Below are 17,643 nucleotides of genomic sequence, written 5' to 3' on the forward strand. Positions count from 1 at the left end.
GCTGCGTGTAGTTTCCTGGAGAAGGGATGTTTCTTGTGTATGTCACTATATCATATCTAACCAGTTGTGGGTCAGGACAACCACTGAGAGGCAGGAGACAGTTAAGAAATATTCCAGCTTCCTCACCCCTCAGTGAGAAAATGCTGAGGCAGGTTCCACAGTTGATCTTAGAGGGTTGCCAGAGGGACTGAACCACACTTTCTCATAGTGGTAATTTGCGTACCCTTTTTTGCCATCTCCCCTCCCGGTCTCACTTTCCCAGCATCTCATAGTGCTTCCTGGAATTGCCTTTCTTCAAAATTATGTGTCCTCAAGCCCATATCTCAAGATTTGCTTTTGAGAAACCCAAACCTGGACATAAAATTTTTTGGAGATGGGGGCAGGAAGGAGATGAAGAACTCAAAAATTTACTTCTCCATCATTGTCTGTCCAACATTGTCATTTGCTGTGTATTGAGTCTCAAATACTAACTCATGCACATCACAGCCAAGACACAATGTTCTTTTATCAGCTATTTTTTATTCTTTGAGATAGTTGATTTGTTTTAGAGTTAACTAACGAATCAATATTATATGGTTATCTATTCTGTATATAACTTCTCTGTCAGTGAAAAAGGCAATATCGACATAGTGCCATAGCTGCGATTAGTCTAGAGGTGGCTATGCAGTTCTAAAAAATTGGAATTTCCTAATATATAGAAGTATTTCACAAACTTACACTATTCTTATTGGTGTTATGGTTAATTTCCCAACCAGAAGTCCTTTGTGAGATAATGGAACATTGAATTCTTAATTGATATTAGATACTGATTGACAATCTCTAGATTTTACAAAACAGTAATCATAGCTTAATTTAAAGGGAAACATTTCCAAATATTTCTCAATTGTGACTCTCGAATGTAGGCATCTTACACAGAGAAACTCTTGAAAGCTTTCACTGTATTTGCTGCCTCTACCTTGTCTCTCTCCATTCTTGTCCAAAGTGGACTTAAACCCAACCACTTCACTGAAATTGCCTTCAAAGTAATTCACCCATAGTTTTATCCCACCAAATACAGTAGTCACTTCTTAGTTTTCCTTTCCTTCCACTTTCTCAGCAACACTTTACAAAATCATCACTTTTAAAAAAAATAAATTTATTTATATTTATTTTTGGCTGCGTTGGGTCTTCATTGCTGCACGTGAGCTTTGTCTAGTTGTGGCTTCTACTCTTCGTTGCGTTGCACGGGCTTCTCATTGCAGTGGCTTCTCTTGTTGCGGAGCACAAACTCTAGGTGTGCAGGCTTCAGCAGTTGCGGCACGCAGGGTCAGTAGTTATGGCATGCAGGGTCAGTAGTTGTGGCTCGCGGGCTCTAGATCGCAGGCTCAGTAGTTGTGGCACACGGGCTTAGTTACTCTGTGGCATGTGGGATCTTCCCAGACCAGGGATCGACCCTGTGTCTCCTGCATTGGCAGGCAGATTCTTAACCACTGCGCCCCCATGGAAGTCCCCCAAATCATCACTTCTTGAAACCCTCCTGTCCCTTGCAAACGATGACTCCCTCTCCTGGTCCTGGTCATATCTCAATGAAGATTTCTTTTTCCTCTGCTGGTTTCTCCTCCTCAGATCAACACTGTATAGTGAAATGTTCTTGGGCTTCATTCTTTTCCTCTCATCTGCTCTTCATTCAATCCCTGAGTAATTCTATCCAGTGACACAATTTTAATTAATCATTTGTATCTTGAGCTTTGATCTCATTTAGGAACTGGCATTCACAATTGTCAGTTTAACAAATCTAATTGCCTAATAAGCTTAAATTTACATATCAGAATCAAATCTTATCCCACAAAAGCCTATCCCTTGTCTAAGACTTCCCCTTCTCATTAAATGTCACCTAATTCCCCTAAGTGCTCAGGATAAACCCAAGGTGTCGCTCTTAATTCCTCTCTTCCATGCATTCCATGTTGAAATCTACAGAGCACCCAGTTGTTCTAATTCCAAAGTATCTCCAGAATTGACTAAGATCTTTACTACTACAGTCCAGACGTCTAATATTTGTGTCCACATATTGCAAATTTAATGGTCTCTTAATGTTATTTATACGCCAGATAGATCACTCTCTAGCCAGTATGCAGCATAATCATTTAAGTGCTTAAATCACATTATAACAGTCCCCTGTTTAAATTACTTACTGGCTTTCCTTTGCAATTAAAATAGCATCCAAATCTTCACCATCACATGTAAAAGCCTGCATTTGGGTTCTGCCTCATCTCTACCTCCACCTTTCTGCCCTAGACCTTCACTATGCTTTAGCCAGGTAGGGCTTTCCTTCTGTCCCCAACATCCAGGAAAAATAATCCAGATACTGTATATATTCAACATGTACTTGATAAATGAATGGAAGAACTTGAATAATCCATGTCCAAATCCATTTTTTGTATGACATGGGGCTAGCTGCTTGATATCTTGAAACTGTAGTTTGCTATTTTACATACTAGCCACAATCTCCATTACCTTAATTATTTTGAGAATTATGCTGATATATGTAAACACCTATAATACAGGAAGCAATTATTAGAAGGTGGTAATATTTGATACTACAAGGAATAAACCAATAATACTGACCCAGTGATTCAAAGGCTGGAAATCATCAACGTGTCAAGTAATAAAGGCAAAGACATAACAAATCTGTTTACCTCTGAGACACGTGTAGCTAAAGCTTAGATATATTAGATGTCTAAATTGCTTAGGTGGTAATTGCACCAAAGTATAAACTCAGTTATTTTAATAAAATGTTGGTTGTGCAACACCGTAGAATGTAGTTTTGGGCAAGGACCACAACATTTTAGAGGCTTGGCTTCCTCATCTGAATATTGCCATTAATAATAGGGTGACCTCCGTGGATTGTTATCAAGATTAAATTGGAAAACCCAGAAAATATTTCAGTACAGTTCCCGTACATAATAAACATATCACTTAGTTGAGATGCTAACTGTCCTGACAACCAGTGAAACAAGTATGATTTGGCTCTTATCCATATTGCATGATATAAATATAAATCTGCTAAACATTACTGCAACACCCCCAGAGGATCTAGCTTAAGTCCAACCAAGTGTACAGTTTCCCAAGACTACTGTAGGTCATATCCAGCATCAATAGATTCAGAAGGTATAAAACCTGTCTGCATTAGAAGTGTCTATGAATTGAATAAGGTACACCCCCAAATTTAAGTATCTAAGCTCTAATCCCCAATGTGACTGTATTTGAAGATAGGGTCTTTGAGGAGGTAATTAAGGTTAAATGAGGTCATAAGTGTGGGGTCCTAATTTAACAGGATTAGTGTCCTTATAAGGAAATTAAGAAATATCAGAATTTCCTCTCTCTGTGTGCACACAGAGAAAAGGCTGTGTGGGGACGTAACAAGAAGACAGCCATCTGCAAGCCAGTAAGAGAGGCGTCATCAGAAAACAACCCTGCTGGATACCTCGATCTCAGACTTTCAGTCTTTAGAATGTAAGAAAATAGATGTCTGTTGTTTAAGCCACCCAGACAGTGGTATTTCATTACGGCAGCCTGAGCAGACTAAGACAGACACCAGCCCAGCCCAGGAGGAAGGAGAATATTTCACATCAGGCAATTAGAAAATGGGGGCCAAAGACACCTCACCAAAGAAGATACATAAGTGACAAATAAGCATATGAAAATACGCTCCATATCATAAGAGAAATGTAAATTAAAACAACAATGAGATACAACTACATACCTATTATATTGGCCAAAATCTGGAACATTAACAACACCAAATGGTGGGGAAGATATAGAACAACAGGAACTCTCATTCATTGCTAGTGAAAATGCAAAATGGCACGGTCACTTTGGGAGATTGCTTGGTGGCTTCTTATAAAACTGTACATACTCTTATCACACTATCCAGCAATCATGCTCCTTTACTCAATGGAGTTGAAGGCTTATGCACACACACAAAACCTGAATATAGATGATTATAGCAGTGTTATTCATAACTGCCATAACTTAGAAGCAATTGAGATGTCCCTCAGTATGTAAATGGACAAATAGACTATGCTACATCCAGCCAATAGAATATTATTCAGCACTAAAATAAGTGAGCTATTACGCCATGGAAAGACATAGAGGAAAGTTACATGCATATTACTAAGTGAAAGAAGCCAATAATAAAAAGCTACATAATGTATGATTCCAACTATATGACATTCTGGATAAGGCAAAACTATGGAGACTGTAAAAAGATCAATGGTTGCAAGGTGTTCGGAGTGAAGAAGGATGAATAGGCCAAGCACAGAAGATTTTTTGGGTGGTGAAACTGTTCTTTATGTCACTATAATAGCGGATTCATGTCATAACGTATATTTGTCAAAACCATAGAAAGTATAGCACCAAAAGTAAACTGTAGTGTGAACTATGGACTTCGTGTAATTATAATGTGTCAATGTAGGTTCATCAGTTTTAACAAGTGTACCCCTCTGGTGGGGGACGCTGATCATAGGGGAGACTAGGCACAGATGGAGGTAGGGTACATGGGAAATCTTCATACCTTCCACTCAAGTTTGCTGTAAACCTAAAACTGTTCTAAAAAAATAGCTCTATTTACTTATCACAAAAAAAGAGTACCTTGGGAATGTTTGTTTAATGAATTAATTGTTGGCACAGAGATGGCTATGGAATGAAGGTTATTTCAATGTCTAAAACTACCACAATAAATACGTACATACTTACATACATAAATCTACCACATATGGAAAACCTCAGTAAATGCAGCACAGAATTTACCCAGTATATTCTTGTCTCAGAAAAGAGTGTTACCTACAATAGGCTATTTAACTATGTAATAATGCCTGCTAGCATTGGGTAAGGTACTATTTCTACTGCCTTCATTTAATTGCATGTAGAGATTATTACCTTGTTCATTTTGCATGCTTGTGCAGTGATATGAGTCTTTTACAACAGAGAAGAAAACAGAAATCAAACAAGAGCTTTGAAAGTCTACTTGAAATAAGTTAATTTTGTGATCTATCTATTATCCTCTCAAGAAAACTTAATCTTATTGATAGGACATTATAATTAAAATTAAAACAAAACACTGCCTACCCAAGAATATATTTCATTTATATTTACCTTAAAAAATCTCATGTGGATGATATATTACTGAACCCGGCACAGAATACTGCTGGATTAAGCAGATTAAATAAAAAGTCCCTGACATAAATTGCAGCAATATCTTTTCTGACCCACCTCCTAGAGTGATGAAAATAAAAACAAAAATGAACAAATGAGACCTAATTAAACTTAAAAGCTTTTGCACAGTAAAGGAAACCATAAACAAAGTGAAAAAGCAACCCACAGAATGGGAAAAAATATTTGCAAATGAAATGACTGACAAAGGATTCATCTCCAAAATATACAAAGAGCTCATGAGGCTCAATATGAAAACAACAACAACAACAACCCAATCAAAAAATGGTAGGAAGATCTAAATAGACATGTCTCCCAAGAAGACATACAGATATAGTTAAAAAGCACATGAAAAGATGCTCGACATCACTAATCATTAGAAATGCAAATCAAAACTACAATGAGGTATCACCTCACACCGGTCAGAATGGCCATCATCCAAAAAATCTACAAACAATAAATGCTGGAGAGGGTGTGGAGAAAAGGGAACCCTCCTAGACTGTTGGTGGGAATGTAAATTGGTACAGCCACTATGGAGAACAGTATAGAGGTGCCTTATAAAACTAAAAATAGAGCTACTGTATGATCCTGCAACCCCACTCCCAGGCATATATCCAGAGAAAACCATAATCCAAAATGATACATGGACACCAATTTTATTGCATCACTATTTACAATAGCCAGGACATGGAAGCAACCTAAATGCCCATCAACAGAGGAATGCATAAAGAAGAAGTGGTACATATATACAATGGAATATTACCCATAAAAAGAATGAAATAATTCCATTTGCAGCAACATGGATGGACCTAGAGATTGTCATACAGAGTGAAGTAAGTCAGACAGAGAAAGACAAATATCATATGATATCACTTATATGTGGAATCTAAAAAATGGGTACAAATGAACTGATTTATGAAACAGAAATAGAGTCACAGATGTAGAAAACAAACATGGTTACTGGAGGTAACGGGGGGAGGGATAAATTGGGAGATTGGGATTGACATATATACACTACTACATATAAAATAGTTAACTGAGAAGGACCTACTGTATAGCACAGGGAACTCTTCTCAATACTCTGTAATGACCTTTATGGGAAAATAAGCTAAAAGAGAATGGATATAAGTATGTGTATAACTGATTCATTTCACAGCAGAAAGTAACACAACACTGTAAGTCAACTATACTCCAATGAAAATTTTAAAAAAGTCCCCACTGCCAGTCTGCTGAACTCATAGTACTATCTTTCTCCCTAAGCAGCCAGTTTAATCTTAAACTTATTTTTTTGTCTCCTCTCTTCTCACAGAGGGAGAGGAAGAGGGAGAGGGAGAAGGCAAAGGAAAGGGCAACAGGGAGGGCTAGGGATAACTCTATGTCTTTAAACTGATATAATAGACACATTTCACGTATTCTTTTATAAATTATAAAATATAACTGAAAAGCAAATAAGGCCATAACTTTTCTCAACAGAAAACAATCAAAGATGGATTAAACCCAATAGATTTAGATTGAATCTTTCCTTTACATCATGTCTTCACAATAAACCAACCACACAGTGAAAGCAGCCTATGGAAAGTAAAATGCCATCTCTATAAAAATAGCCTCAAAGTCAGGGGTGTGTGGGATGAATATCCAACCCTTTGTTCTTCCAGAAGGACAAAACATTGCAAAATATAGAAACTCAAAAAACACAGTGTCTTCTTCTTTGAAATAATTTTTTAGAACCACGGATTTTAAACATAAAATAATTAAGCCAGAGATGCTGGTATTTTTCCTCCAGTACTTCAAAATTCAATTTTACAGTATGATCACCTTCAACAGTTGATTTTTATAGACATTAGAGTAGATGTGTATTTAAACCACATCTTAATTCAGCATTTCCTTAAGTATCTATTTATTTACTTAAGCATCTATTTATTGAAGCATTCATGTATTTAAGATTTTTTATATTTATACTCCACATTATATCAGAAAGATTTTCAGGAAATTTAATAAAAGGAGGTATAATAGCATAGTGAAACATAAAAATAGATACAGACCATGAAAGATATGCATTATGATTTAAAATCGAGAAAATGTTAAAAAAAAAAAGATGACACATATAGACAGGATGTACAATTGTTATAGGTCAAATTGTATTTTTAGAAAACTTTTTGCAGATCAAAGCACAACAGAGAAACACAATCAGTCACATTCTTCTCATTATCTACTGGGAAAATATTTTAGTTTTTTAATGGATGAAATACTTTTTCATACTCAGTTCAAAAATAAGTTTTAGCATGTGGTGTAAAACAGGACACAATGAGAGAGACAATAGATAAAACTGGCAAGGGCATCACACAACCTTCCTTTGAAGAGGCAAAAAGCACAGCACATTAACATTTTCTCAAAGCAATTCTGTGAGAGGGTTGAAAGGAGGCCAACTTGTAAAATCCATGCACTCTTCCAATAGCTCCCTCCAGTGTTTAAAACTCTCCTGCCTTTTGTTTCGGGAGAGATGAATTCAATCTCTCTTCCCTATTGCAGTAGTTTTGAATAAATTGTTTCTTGCTTGTTTAACTTGTCCAGTGCAATTTTTCTTTGACAATGTACAAGCGACACATATGCACATAATTAACTCTTTAAATACATATGTTCTCCATATCCTAAGAGAAAAGGACTAAGTGAAAAAACAGAAATCAATGACTTAAAAGCACAATTTCTCACTACAAAATATATAAGCAAATTGAGACAAATATGGAAAATATAACAATTTAATTTCCATAGCAGGTCATGAGAGCAGTGGATGAAGTATTCTTACTCTGTTCTGAGAGGGCATGATGGTAACGCCTAGGAGGTCTTGCCTGAACTGAAAAACGGATGTAATTTTTACAGATGGCCAAACTAAAGGAAGACATTTTCAAGCTTCTCTGTTTAGAAAATATGCATTGGAGGTGATCCTATAAACTAACATAAAGAGGGTGTGGGAGAAGAAAGAAACAAGAGCATGAATAGAATATAACATATAAAAGTCCATTTTAGTGGGGCAATCTTACACTTATAAGCTCAAATCAAGATTATTTTCTTTGAACCTAATTTGAACACCCATAGTTAAGTGCATAATTATTGGCAGTAATAAATCAATTATCTTGGAGGATTACAAAAAAAAAGAATCAATAAAATACCAAGGCAGAAACTTAGATTACATAGATTGTGCTCAAAGTAAGTAATTATTCTCAATCTTTCAGGAAACATAGAATTGATAGTAACTGTAAGTGTATAACTTTTTATTATTCAGTTTGGAAAGTAAGTATTTTTGTCCAGATTATTTATGTCCTGAAGCAAAACCTGATGCCTCAAGTTTCCAGTGGTAGATAGAGCTTATTTCCTCTCACTCCTCAGGCTTAAGTAAAACTACAATAAAGGAAAACGTTGGTTTAAAAGAAAACCAGAGGGCTTCCCTGGTGGCGCAGTGGTTGAGAGTCTGCCTGCCGATGCAGGGGACGTGGGTTCGTGCCCCGGTCCGGGAAGATCCCACATGCCGCGGAGCGGCTGGGCCCACGAGCCATGGCCGCTGAGCCTGCGCGTCCGGAGCCTGTGCTCCGCAACGGGAGAGGCCACAACAGTGAGAGGCCCGCGTATCACAAAAAAAATCAAAAAACAAAACAAAAAAAAGAAAACCAGAATGATGAGAACAAAGAGGAGGCAGGAGAGGCAGATGTCAACAAGTTCATGGAAGAGATAGAACGATTAGCCAAGGCCAGGCCCTGGAGCATATGCCAAGGGCTAAAGCAGAGGAAGCTTCTGCAAAAAAGAGGCTCCTCGACACAGAAAGACAACTGCATGATTGTATGTGGAATCTAAAAAAGTCAAATGCATAGAACCAAAGAGTAGAATGGTGGCTGCCAGAGGCTAGGGACTGGGGTAAATGGGGATATGTTGTTCAAAGGACACAAACTTTCAGTCGTAAGATGATTAAGTTCTAGAGATCAAATATCCAAAACGGTGACTATAGTTCATAATATTATACTGTATACCTGAGCTTTTCTAAGAGAGTAGATCCTTAAGTATTATCACCACACATACCAAAAAATGTGACTATATGGGGGTAAGATGATGGAGGTGTTAACTGACTTAATGGGTTGATCATTTCCAGTGTACATGCATATTAAATCATCATGTTGTACACTTTAGAAAATATCACCTTGTAAAACCTAAATATATACAATTCTATTTTTTAATCATACCTCAATAATCCTGGAAAACAAACAACAAGAAAGTTCTTGAATCAGAGTTACCAGTTACAAGGAAAGGTGGAAGTGGTGCTCATAAGAGAGGAATCAGTTGAAAGTGAATGACTGGATCTGCCTTGCTTCTCACCTCAGATATCCAAGAGCCTAACATTTATCCTAAAGGAATCAAAAGATTGTTAGGTGGTTGGCGAGAAAGAGGGGGAGGGGGGGGTCTCACAAAATACATTAAAAGAAATACGTGTCAAAGAAAAAAGGTAGCTACTGTATGTTAGGCCATCTTCTTCTAGCATTTGGAAAGACTCCCAAGAATATGAAGAGTTCCTGATCCAACTACAAAATGAAGTCTGCAGGAGACAACCCTCACCCACTAAAGGTTAGTCTTCGTGTGGCTTCATTCTTAAATATGAAGAGACAGCATAAATGAACAGAGACTTGAGAAAATCTGCAGTATGAAACCAAAACACAAAGCAATAATGATAAAAAATCTAGCAGTCAAGGAGATGATAATATAGGATTCGGAAGAGAAACTTAAAATCTCTCATTTTAAATTACTTAGAGAAATCATTAAAACAAGAATGCGTAAATAAGGTGTCAAAGGCTTGAAAAGAAGAAAGGGATGGTAAAGCATAGGGATGCTTATTTCCTTATTTTACAAATGGCAGGGAATTCCCTGGTGGTCCAGTTGTTAGGACTCCACACTTTCACTGTGGATGGTGCAGCGTGGCCAAAACAAACAAACAAAAACAAAATGGCAGGTGGAGACCTTTTTTTTTTTTTTAAATGTAAGAAGGAAGGGAGAGGTGTAACTTAGGTAAACCTCCCTCTGTATCACAGGAAATTAATAGACAACATACAAAGTGCTAGAAATATTCTTTAAGGAAATGGTATTTACTAATAGAAAAAGAGAAAAGAGATCACTCCTTGTTTGCTTGTTTATTTCTGACTGCTTAAGTGACTGCCTTTAAGACCCCTCTTTCTTTCCCTCTGCCCCTTACCAACCCTTTGCAAACCCTTGAAAGTCCTAAAGTCCTGAGTACTGGAAAACTGGCTATAGATTTGTTGTGTAAATAAAAATAAATAGGTTATTCTTCTAGGCCTGATAGTGAAACTGGCAGATAAGTAACTTTATCCCATAAAACAACTTAAAGGTCATAGGAACCACGGGCTAGGTCATAAAAGAATCCCAATAAAATGACAGTGGAATAACAAAAGAGAATACAACAGCAGAGAGTAAAAATTCTTGATTTCGTTGTATTCTATTTCATGAACATATAACAGAAAACCACCAAACGACATACATTTTCAATTCAAAATTATATAAACTATTTTGGAATAGTGCTATGAATCCTTTTATTTTATTCCGAAAAATAAATAAGAACGAATCAAACACACGTAAAGGAGAGCTGTTTGGTGATGTTCAGTTTTATCTGTTTTAAATTGTTTGTAATATTCAACATGGATAAGCTTCCATGTTTTCCTCTCAGTACTTCTGCAAATTTTAACAGTATGGAAGTTGAGACATCTGTGCTTATAATCACAAAGGAAACATTTAAGGCAAGCTAGGCTTGCCACTGATATCTCATTACTTGTTTTGGCAATGGTGTTTCTCATCAAGTACTATTGACCTTAAGTTATGCAGCATCTCTAGGCTATAAATCAAAGTAGCTTTCATATTTTCATACATTGCATCATGTATGATGCTTCCATAAAGTTTTTTTGAGCCCCAGTCAAATATTTGTTTTGTTTTTGTTTGTTTTCTGAGGCAATGCCATTTAGTCTTGCATTAAATAGATCATTTGAGAGTTAACTCAGAAACCTGATTTTAGAATTACTATCTAGTGCTTATGTATTTACTATTCTCCACCATCATTGCCAGTGAAAAGCAGTACTTTTTGTGATAATTTATGTGGAAGAATGTGCCTTTAAACTGATGAAGTTATCTTTAAATTTACCTCAGTTTTCTTTATTTATATAGACTTAACTGGAACATGCTTCTACCCACCCACCACGTGATTAATGAAATGGTGAAAACAAAAATAGTAACAGCAAAAATGATATTGAAATTTAAAATTATCTGAGAAGCACATAAAATAAAATCAATTCCCCGAAAATCATCCTGAAATAAAGAGACTGACAAAAGGATGTGACATGTTGCAAAGGTCAAGTTTGAGTTATCTTCCTTATAAAGATATTTTATTTTATATTAGAGTGCTTTAAGAAACTGGTGATTCCTACGTCTTACATAACATTCTGGATTTTCTAAGAGTAAGAAAATTGCTTTCTTTGGTCTTAAACAGCGAAGTGAATTGAATTGTATGCTTCCTAGAGCAGAATGCTGGTTTGTGCATACCTGGTACACAGGTGAGGCTACTTGATATTCTGCTGAGGCCAGAGATGGTTATACTATGTTTTTGCTGTTTGTCACATCTCAAATCATTCTTTTGTATTTAAAAATGAAGAAAATACCAAATTGACGAAAACGTGTTTACTTTCAATTTTTAGGCAGTTTTAGTTGACAAAACAAAGGTTTTCAACAATGCCATTTGTCAATATTTTTGTAATTTTTTGAACCTCAAAGTGACTTTGGTAAAAGCTGTTATATTCAGAGACATTCAACATTCAAATAGCATGAAAAAAATGTAATTGGGTTAAGTTGCATAAAAGTTAGTTATCTTAAACAACAACCATTCAATCAAGAAAACTTGTTCTCCTTACACACACATAGGCACAATCTCTATTATTCAAATATCCCTTTTCCCCTTCATCAGGTAAGTGGGGAGTACTCTAACCTAATAAGCATGTGCAATTTATTATAATTTAATTTAATTTAATTATATATGTACATATATATTTAAAACTAATTCTGATTAAAGGCAGAGCTAGGTCTCTGAAAAGGCAATTAATCTGTGATTTTTTTTTAACCTCAGGGAGTTGGAACTATTTCTTCTTCCTATTTGTTATCCTGGTGGGGATATCACATTATAAATGAGGGTTCCAAGAATATGAAGACTATCTAATTACACACAGGCAAAAATTCACTTTCAACTTTGAGTTAAGTGAGTTATATAGAAAGACAAGAGTGGCAATTTTTGCAAAGGGAACCAAAGTCAAGAGGGAGTTAAATAGAATCTGGAATACAGGATCTCTAAATTGCATAGACAGTGCAAATTTCAAGTTAGCTGTCTAACAAGCATTGCATAAGAATCACATCTGTGTGATCTCTTCTAAAGTAAAAGCTGGTCCTTCTTCATCCTTTAATCCTGCTATCATGAATGACATATATTAATAGTTATTAAATAGAAATACCTTTGGATGAATGAAAACATGAACAGATTAATCTTCTTGTTGAAGAGAAATGAGGAAATACAGTGTTCTAAAATTCAAATCATAAGACAGGGGGCTTCCCTGGTGGCGCAGTGGTTGAGAGTCCGCCTGCCGATGCAGGGGACACGGGTCTGGGAAGATCCCACATGCCGCGGAGCGGCTGGGCCCGTGAGCCATGGCCGCTGAGCCTGCGCGTCTGGAGCCTGTGCTCCGCAACGCGAGAGGCCGCAACAGTGAGAGGCCCGCGTACCGCAAAAAAAAAAAAAAAAAAAATCATAAGATAGAACATGCAGTGTAGAAAAGACATTATTATTGTAACTTAAACACACATAAGGGATGATAATGCAAAAACTAAAGTTCTGCAAATTAAGAAAAATACAAGCTCCATTTATTGAGGTAAATATGACAAAGTAGAAAACAAAATGAAATTGACATGGTCAGTCCCTCCTAATAACCAATAAAATATACAGATTTTCACAAAAGGAGAATCCTGTATCCGCAAAGAAGTTGAAAAGTTGTCAACTTTCTGGAAATTGGAAACTGAGAGGGATTGATTTTTCTTTTTCTTATGAAAGTAATAGAGAAAAAATCAGAATATAGAGATCACAGAGGGAAACATTTCTACTTTCTCAACAGAGGAAAGATGAGCCAGTTATGCAGCCCTTCTTCTTTGATGAATGAATAATCAAGGAATACCAAAAAAGTATGTTTCAGCTGCCAGTCAAAGAGGAAAACAGATGACAGTATTTAAAGGAGAAAACACTAAAGAATAGATTATATGTCCAGATCACCAAGTAAAGTAATTAATGGAAAAACTGAAAAGTATTTGTGCAAATGGCTACGTCTTTTAACTAGTTATTCTGTGACAAAAATGTGGCTGTGATTGTCATTAAAAATATGAGGTTTCCCAGGATCGTTTTTTCTCCGTTTCTGTAATCTACTGACAAGCAAAATGAGCAGGTCAGTTTCGGGAATCTAGGCTCCACTTAGTGCATTGAGAGATTCTTTCATGAAATCTAATTAGGAAAAATTACTCAACAGTATAGATCCAAGGCTAGGAAAAACCAAACCAAAACAAAAAAACCACTGCTGAATAATACACTGCTGTGAATCTGTACTCTGTATTGTTGTTGCCATTTTTTGCGTTTTAATAACACACTTGATAGGACAGTGTGTACAGAATATTTGACCATGTGCTCTACTTTTTAAGGTTATTTTGTAAGTAAGAGAGGCTGCTGGACATACCGCCTATAACTCTGTCCACGTTCCTCCCATTAGATTTTGGGCACACAAATAAACTATGTCACGACGAACAAGGGATGACTAGGTAACCATGTGAGGAAACTGCAGAAGAGTTAATCCATATCAGAAGTATGGCACCTATGACCTAACTGTATTTTTTAAATATAACTTCTGGTATTTTTTTAATACCAGAATACCAGAATACTGAAGAATGGTTATTTTCAAGATAATTATAACAGCTATGTGTCAAAATAACTTCTCAAAGATGCCTCAGTTGGCATCATTATCAGAAGATTTTGAGTTGGCCATGCCATGTCAGATTCACTTTCAACTATTTTCCAGGAAATATGCTGAAGAGCCACCATTTAATGTAAGTCACAATTAACCTGAAGGTCCAATTTGAATATTCTAGAACTAGAAATACCCTCTCAGGTTTTCAAAGCGATGTTGTTTGCTCTAAGGAAGGCTGACTGGCATGGTCATCTGTTCCTTATCAGGACTCATTTCCTAATGTCAAGGCAACCCATTACATTTAATCAGTAACTCCCAGTTTTTCGTATCTTTTCAGAACCACATATAGTTTAGGGCAATTTTTAAATGCATTCTCAAAAAATGATCAAAGCCTAGAAAATTATTTGACCAAGTGGTACTTTATGGAGAGATGACATTTTTCTGGTACAATTCATTCTCCTTAGTTATAATAATCAGACAAACTGAACAAAGCTTTTTATTTTCTTTCTTTTCTAGCTTCCTCCACAGCCCTCCCCCACTTTTTTCCTTTTTCTTCTTTAAGTGCAGACATAGAATGTGACAACTTTTGCTTTGGCAAATACTGATTGAGCACATTTTATTTGCCAAAATTTGGATTAGGTGTTGATTGGCAATTGGTAGTTGGTAAATTTGTGTATTCATATAGATGCAGGCATAGTACCGGCATACTTTATGTATTTTTAAGCACATTTCTTGACACTCTTACTGTCATCAACTCCCTGTGAACCTGTGTAGACTTTACATCCACAATATTCCCCGTTCCTCAACACAAATAAACCATCAGTGCTTAACTTCTTCAGTGTTTACAATATAAACTATTTTGCAAGACATTTTATTTCTATCTAGTTTTACATGTACATGTCAAAACAACAGTTTAATGTGCAAGGATTTGACTTACCACTAAGGCATTGGGGAAAAAAATGGACTGTAGTATAGATTTTTTTTTTAAATAAATTTATTTATGTATTTATTTTTGGTTGTGTTGGGTCTTCGTTGCTGCACGCGGGCTTTCTCTAGTTGCGGCAAGTGAACGCTACTCTTCATTGTGGTGCGTGGGCTTCTCATTGTGGTGGCTTCTCTTGTTGCGGAGTACAGGCTCTAGGTGCACGGGCTTCAGTAGCTGTGGCACTCATGCTCAGTAGTTGTGGCTCGCGGGCTCTAGAGCGCAAGCTCAGTAGTTGTGGCGCACAGGCTTAGCTGCTCCACGGCATGTGGGATCTTCCCGGGCCGGGGCTCGAACTCATGTTCGCCCCTGAACTGGCAGGCGAATTCTCAATGACTGTGCCACGAGGGAAGCCCTGTACTATAGATTCCAATGGCTCTCAGAACCCTACATAAATCTTTTTAGAACTTAAGACAAACACCCAAGCTGATGAGTCTTTACCATCATAGTGTCACCACAGATATAAAAATATAATAAAATACTTTTCACTTTAATTTTTCTTTTATGGACTATTTACCTTCTTTGATCATTTATTAAGTTTATTTGAGATCCAAGCTATCTACTGCATGTCCACTTACGTGCTTGCAAGAGTTATATGATTTTTTTAAATAAAGATGTGAGCATCTCGGGGACAGTACATATGTAGAGTAAACATGACACTAATTCTGTGTGTCCTTGAAGCTTCCTTGTCCTTAGACTTCAGCTAGAGTTGCTTCAAATACTTGTAAGAAATGAAGACAATCCCTCTCCATTCTGACATGACATTTAATTTTATGTGTTAAATAGTCAATGTGTCTCCACTCAAATTCAGTAATTTTTAAGTTTTGTAGCAACAGAAAGTTATATAAAAGCTCTTAAGAGAAATATTTTAAAAATAGATTAAGGAGGAAGATTAAATGCTAAAAGCACACTGGGTCCTAGTAACATAAAGTACATAGTAAATACTTGAATCTTGAATAATTTATACCTGACTCATCTCTCAGAGAATCTAATGCAAGGAAATGCTATATAATATCCCATCATGACCCGCAATTACTGAACAAAATCAAGTTGCTGAAAGGTACTGGTATATATGATAAAATACAATGTGGGACAATACTTTTCTTCCTGGAAAATTTATTTGACAGAAACATACCAGTATTAAGCAATTAAATCAAAGGGGCTGTCTCTCCTCATTACTTAAATACAAGAAAACCCCGTACTTATTTTATTCCTTTCACAAAAGCATTTGGTGGGACTTAATTTTGCATGCAAGGTTCCTGCTTTCTCTAATGCCTTTTCCCTGGGGATTAATTTTTTTTTTCAGATGGTAACAAAGTTTTCAAATCCATACTCTAAACTCATTTTAAAACTGTGTAAAAAGCAGGGCTTGTTATATTGGATTTGTAAAGTCTCGGGTTAACATCAATTTCATTTATATATTAATATATAGAGAAAAAGATATACTTTTTTCTCAAGTGAATAATGTAAGGCCTAAAACTCAGAATATTCTTCTTCCCATCTGATTTCTAAGTAAATTCTTTACCTCACTTATTCTGGAAGAATAAAGTAGATTTAAGGAATAGTACTATATTTTTATGGGGTGCTCTATTAAAAGGACCTTTACACAAACCCAGAAATAGATCAAAATGTTATCCTCATTCATCTCTTAGAGAAACAGCAGGTGTAACAACTGTTTTACATCCTCAGGACTGCCGTCAGGCATCAATCTCTTTTATTCCACCCTCAAGTGATTCCATACAGTTTTGAGAAGTGAAATGCTTTGTATTTTAAAAAATTGAGTAATGAAAATAGAGAACACAAAATTGTGATGTTCATTTTGCTTCAATGCAAAATGTCCCTCTGCAACACTCATGAAATGTCTTCTTTTGCTGATGTAAGAAATTCTTTAAATTCACAGGACTGGTGGAAATTGTGCTAACGAGACGTAGATAGATATTTCCATAGGAGCCACTAAACACTTTTATTGCTCCTCTATTTCAAAACTTGGAGTTGTTATCAGAACATTGAAAAAATTTTGCAATATTTCCTGATTAATCAGTGCATTTATATACTTAAAGATGTATATGTTATATATCTTTATATTATATATATATATATATATATTTTTTTTTTTTTTTGCGGTACGCGGGCCTCTCACTGTTGTGGCCTCTCCCTTTGCGGAGCACAGGCTCTGGACGCGCAGGCTCAGCGGCCATGGCTCACGGGCCCAGCCACTCCGCGGCATGTGGGATCTTCCCGGACCGGGGCACGAACCCGTGTCCCCTGCATCGGCAGGCGGACTCTCAACCACTGCGCCACCAGGGAAGGCCTTATATATATTTTATACACTTCAAATTTTTAAAAAATACAGATTCCAGGTCTCAAAGACTCCGTGGGAGTTTTAAGATAGATCCTGAATGTTGTAAGTTCAGTTTTCCAGGGGATTTCTTCCAAATG

This window comes from Lagenorhynchus albirostris, chromosome 3 (assembly GCF_949774975.1).
Source record: "Lagenorhynchus albirostris chromosome 3, mLagAlb1.1, whole genome shotgun sequence".
Classification (NCBI taxonomy): Eukaryota; Metazoa; Chordata; class Mammalia; order Artiodactyla; family Delphinidae; genus Lagenorhynchus; species Lagenorhynchus albirostris.